The following is a 6,742-nucleotide window of genomic DNA, read 5'->3' on the forward strand; positions in this document are numbered from 1 at the left end:
TATATATATATATATATATATATATATATATATATAAGAGCATGTTCTTTTGTTAACCTAAGAATTGGTGTTAACTTTGTGAACCAATATTGACCATTGATTCTTAAAATCTATGAATAAGATCAATTGTGACATATTTCTAATTAATTAAAAATGAAGGATATCAAAACATAGGTGAACAGAAGTATTTTTGGGAGAGATGTCCAAATCGATTACAAATAATAATCAATTAATTACATCGATTACAAATCGATAATTGCTCATTATCTTTATAGTTCGTAGAATCATCAGTGTTGCATTATGAACACTTATGAATACATATAAACATATATGTAATTTATTTACTAATCTTAGTTCGTGGATTTCATATATGAACATACAAAAACACTTACGAACACTTAATTGCACCTATTGAAACCTATGAATACTAAAATAATTGACTTTTACATGTGAACACGATAATATATAAACAAAGTGTTTAATTTGCTTGTGAACACAAATTGATCAAAGATGTATATAGATACTTTTTTATGAACACATTGGAACACATGTGAACAATATATACACCATATGAACATTGGCGACTACATATATGTTGAAGATATAACATTCAAGTTTCTTATCATATTAAAATAACAAGTCATCTATAAATTAGAAAAAGAAATAAATATTATTTTAGCTATAATCACCTCCTTTTATAAATTGTAAGTCGACCATGATTTTAATACCTAGCTCCCTTTCTTTCTTTTCTCATCTTAATCACCTCCTTCTTTTTTCTCCGTGTTCGCCCTTCCCACCCTTTGGGTCAACATCATACTCTTTCATGATTGTGGCAACAAAGTCGCTGTCGTAGTTGAAATTTTCTACTAATGAGAATAGTAAATTTTCTACCTGTCCCCTGACCTAGACCAATGTCTGTTGTACGTGGATCCGTGGATGGTAGTTCCCTGTACCTGTCCCTTAGGTAATGCTCAAATGCACAATTAATAAGTGTGTGTTTCTGAAAGATGTAAATATGCCTTCCATGATGAAAGGAAGAACTATTTTATACAACAGAGTATGCATAAATAAATTAAAATGATTGATTATAAAATAGTTAACATGAAAATGTTGCCATGGTAGTTGAGCATGTGATGAAACTCATACTGGTTAGACATTTTATATGTTTAGTCATTTTATAAATGTCGATTGATGTTCGTAACAGAATTATCATTGAAACAAAATTGATGATCACTCCTCTATATGGGCAATCAACATTCAGTTTCAACATTACATAGGTCTAGTCATTTTATTTGTTATACAATAAGCGTAAATAGGTAACCAGGTTGAGTGTTCACCAATGTGACCAATGATGAACACATACTTAGGAACAAGAGTGACCATCTATATAATTGGTCACTACTATTGATCAAGGTCAATGCTACTATGTATATGAATTCAAAATTGGTGAAGATTCATACCAATCACTCTCTAATACAAGTGTTATTGCATGATGATCAAACTTAAAATCATTGGGATCAATGATTAGAGATTGTTTTTATGACAATGTGAACAAAACAACAATACTAGTGAACCTACATGAGAAATTGGTTTGAACAATGTTGGACATACATGTACTCTATAGAACATTTCGGTTGAAAAAGTGGAGTTAACATGTGATCGTAGGTGAGCATATAGACAATGTTCATGTTCGGAAGATTTGCAGAAATTCATCAACCGAGTCATTGTATGTTCAGTTCACTTCAATTTCTTCAAATCGTGCGAACATGAACAATACCTATACGTTCACTTACGATCACATGTTAACTCATTATGGAATAATGTTTTGCTTCTCATCAAACTCATACTGGTTACATATTCACAAAAGTCATCTTGAATGTTGCTCAATGTTAATAATGAACAAACATATGTTCATATGAGCATTTACACTGATCAAAATTTTTGGTCACTAATGTTGTGGTTTCCAAGTCCCATTTAGGTAAAAATACCAATTTATTTTGTCAAAATACAAGGTTAGTATAATCAAAAGGTTCTTGAAAACATAATGGACAAACCTATGCATAAACAAAAATCAAAAGTCTCTTATATTCACCCTACTTTGTAACGTAAGAGTAATTGTCGGAAAGCAAACGATGGTAAGTTTCTTTTATTTGTTTTGTACCGAAATTACTCCTATTCATGATGATTCATCTTTATTACCAATCTCTTCGGTTACTTTTAATACTAAAATTAACAAAATAAATTTAAACTATTGATCTAACAATTGAGTGGTTAGAGATTGGTTTTTAAAGTTAACACAAAAAACAAGGTTAACAAATGAAGGATCACCTACATACACACACACACACACACATATATTATAATTTAAGAACTCCAAAAATTGAGATCCGTAGGATTTATCCTAAGCCACTAATTTAAGATAATTAATCTTATTAACTAATTGATAAGATAGCTATCGTTATTTATTAAGGTAGCGTTTTGTATGTTGATATGACTGTACATGACTTGATAGGAGTGAACAAGACAAGAGGGTAGGACTGGACAAGACAAGACTAGACAGAAGAAGTGTCTCTCCGGTGTTTGGTACGACTAGGACTGTAGGGCACAATTAGATAAGTTTCCCCCAAAATTTATTTTTTGATTTTATATATCATTTAATAGTTATAATTGAAGGGTTTTCTAGCCTTATAGGAATATACAAACATACATGTAGCAGCGGAAATAAATATACGAAAATTCCTATGGCAAACATTCACTCTAAACCCTATAAAGGATGCTAGCCTAATGATTATAAGCAACACAACAATAAAAGAAAGGGAATAAGAATTTACCTCTAACAGTCTAGCTGTCTTCTTTACTCGAGCTAGTTGAAGGACTTGAAGATCCTCGCACGCCGAGATGCAAGTGTCCAAAGTAGAACACCTCAAGTGGTTCACAACCACCATGGCACTCCCTTGTCACTATAAATCAAGGCCTTCCCTTTCATTCTAGGGATCCGACTTCTAGGCTTCCTTGTGATCTAGAAGTTCTCTTTCTTTCCTCTCTCGCATTTGGCTATCTTATTAAAAGGCTAAATCAAGAGTTTCTAGTTTAATCTTTGAGGGTTCATTGGGTGTGAACCACTTGAGGTGTTCTACTTTGGACGCTTGCATCTCAGCGTGCGAGGATCTTCAAGTCCTTCAACTGGCTCGAATAAGAATTTACCTCTAACAGTGTAGCTGTCTTCTTTACTCAAGCCAGTTGAAGGACTTGAAGATCCTCGCACGCCGAGATGCAAATGTCCAAAGTAGAACACCTCAAGTGGTTCACACCCAATGAACCCTCAAAGATTAAATTAAGAACTCTTGATTTAGCCTTCTAATAAGATAACCAAATGCGAGAGAGGAAAGAAAGAGAACTTCTAGATCACAAGGAAGACTAGAAGTCGGATCCCTAGAATGAAAGGGAAGGCCTTGATTTATAGTGATAAGGGAGTGCCATGGTTTGATGTTTGGGGCGATGTGGGATGCCCAAACAAGCCACCATGGCCTCTTCCATCCTTTTTCACTATAATTCATTTTCCCTTSAATTTCTTTCTATTTGATAATTAATTAATCTCTCTTTATTAATTAATTAATTTCTTTTAGTTTCTAATTAATTTATTACTCAATAATAAATTAACAAACTAAATGATATCTCCTCTTTCTTATCCTTAGTTAATACTTAGGGTTATTGAGGGCAACCCAAATGGGACTCTGCTAATAATGTAAAGCTTCCCAATATAGAAACCTCTCAAAATAGAAAGTTTCCACAAATAGTTATGATGTTGGACACTATTCCAACAATAATTTACTCAAATAAAGTAAATACTTTAATTTATAAACATTTTTACACATTTTTCATATAAAAAATATAAAATAGTACTAAATTAGAATGATTTTTTTTTATATAATTGATAGTATTTTGAAAAATAAATTGAATTTATACAAAGAAGAAGTTATGTTTTATTCGGTTTGAAAGATCCTTAGCAAGCGGTGAAGGCACGGCGAAGTTTGTTGCAACAACAATGGTTGTAGAGGTAGAAGTATTGGTAATTGGTGGATGATCGTGGTTGTGGAGGACGTGAAGATGGTGGATAGTGGTGGTGGTGGTGGTGGTCGATAGTGGTGGAGGAGGTAGTTATGGCCTATGTGATGGTGGTTATGGTGGAGGTAGGTGTGATGGTGGACAGTGGTGATGGTTATGGTGGAGGTTGTTGTGGTCGTCGATACTAATGGTGGTGGAGATGTACGATGGTGTTTGTGAAGTAAGCGAATATGGTAAATAGTGGCAATGGTAGCCGATAGTGATGGCCGATGGTGGTATGGTAGCTGTCGATGGTGGTGGAAATTGGTAATGGTAGTCGATGGTGGTGGTTATGATGGAAGTGAGGTGGCCCATAATAGTGGCAATGAACATTGTTGGTCGGTGGCTGACGATGGTTGTGGAGGTGGTGAAGTAGGTTGTAGTAGAGGAGAAGGTGGAGGTGGCCAACGGTGGTAGTGGTGGTGGCAATAGATGGTGGTGGTAGGTGGCCGCCGATGGTTGTAGAGGCGGTGGAAGAGGTTGTTTTAGTAGAAGAGAGAGTGGAGATGACAAATGGTAATAGTGGTGGTCGATGATAGTTGTAGAGGTGGTGATAGATGATGGTGGTCGATGGTCAATGGTGGTGGAGGTAGCCGATGGTGGCTACCGTGATGGCGGCAACCTCAATTAGCGGTGGTGACCACTAAAACAAATATCATGTTAAGGTTATATATCAAACGAGGTTTAGTTAGTAATATTTTAGTTTCTATCTCATGCTTATCCCATCTTGTTCCATCTATTTTGGTAGAACAAGAAAAATCCTTTTTGTTCCACGTTGTCTCACATTGTCCGAGTTCTTGTTCATGCCCCATATTGCACCAAACGTTGAAAGTGAGTTATTGTCCATGTCCCATATCGCGCCAAACATAATACAGTGAGTTTTGTCCCATCATGTCATGTCCCATGTACCAAACACAACATAAACAACCATTAATGTATTTTTTAGGAAATTATACACATCTCTTTCTCTCTCATCTCTGTATTAACATGCACACACACACAATTACATTTGCAGACAATATGAACACATTGTGAACATAGTCAAAAGAACATTAACATCTTTTTTTACTATGGTGTTCACATCTCATTGATTAAAACTACTAGTTGGTCACTGGAATGTGACGGACGTCTGTAATGGCTTGCTAGGAGGTCTATCTGCCATTACCTCTGTGTGTGTAGTGGTCGAGCCGTAGGATGCAATCGTTTGTGGCTTTGTTGCGACTTGGGTTCTAAAAGGATTTAACAAGCTTGCAGAAAAGTTAAAGTACGACGACACGTTGGAGGCGGCACAAGTAAATGGTGGGTGCGGATCGTGGGATTATTGTTCACGAAGTTGTTCACCGAGAAACAATATGTCCATGGGGTGTACGTAAAGGCTCTTAACGAGCGGTGGTGAGAAGTTATTTGCAACTCAGATCATCCAACTATTGGTGATCATTCACTAGGTCAGCATGGCCATGGCCCCGCTTTTCTATATCTTGAAAAAACTCAAGTTGATAAGGGTGATCATAAGAAGACGAAATGGCAGGAATAGACATGACCTTGCATGGTGGATTTCCGTATGTTTATCACGTTGAAGATGGTAGTTCGCACCCGACATCGGGGTTCATGATGAGAAGAATCAAACCATCCGATGCAAGTTCGACACTAAACAACAACTCAACAATCATCGTCTAGTAGCTGCATCCACTTTTTTTTTTTCAGGTTTTAGTTACAACATATAAGCTTTTGTATCGTTAAAGAAAACTATACATTAAAACAGAATCAAGAACTTCACCATAGGAAAAAGAACATGCCTAATTGATTACAATCATGTAGATTGGTTATCAAAAGTGTCGCATTTGTTATTTGGGACGACGTAAATAGCCCATCAACCAGATACATATACGATCATTTTACTGAGGATAATGTGTTTGATGGTAAATACATTTATATGTTAGACTTGTTACGTTATTTTATTCTTTTATCTTGATTTAATTTTTATATTGAGATGTTATTATTGAATAAGATGTAATAATATAATTTTTATTTATTTATGTTTTGTTTTATAGATTACCACTTCTTGGTACTTTTGGATGTTTAGTTGTGCATTTTAAAATAATTATATATAATACCGAATAATCAAAATTTAACAATTAGATGTAAACATTTTTTTTATATTTGTGTACGAACCCTAATCTTACTATCTTATAAACATTTGGTTAAAACTCTTAAAAACTCTAAAAATTCTTAAACCCGTTTATCCCTAAATGATTTCATCCATATCCGATTTCATCTCATATCTGAATTCGTGTAACTAACTGTAGATAAACACAATCAAATACAGGATAAACATCTAATTTTAAATATAAAAAATTTAAAATATAATTAGGATAATCATTGAGTTTTAACAGAATACTTAATTATTATCTTTATAAAATGTTATATTTTTAAACCAAAAATAAATTATTTCATTATTAAACTTAAATTAAATTATAAAAAAAATAATCTATACTATATTATAAAACATTTGACAAAAACTCTTAAAAACTACTTTTTATGCATAAAATACTATTTATTAATGCATATTACTTAAAACTCAAGATTACAAGTAGATTGTGCATAAGTACAACTTATTAAAGCTCCATATCTGAATTCG

This window comes from Cynara cardunculus, unplaced genomic scaffold (genome assembly GCF_001531365.2).
Source record: "Cynara cardunculus var. scolymus isolate 2C unplaced genomic scaffold, CcrdV1 Un_Scaffold_4541, whole genome shotgun sequence".
Lineage (NCBI taxonomy): Eukaryota > Viridiplantae > Streptophyta > Magnoliopsida > Asterales > Asteraceae > Cynara > Cynara cardunculus.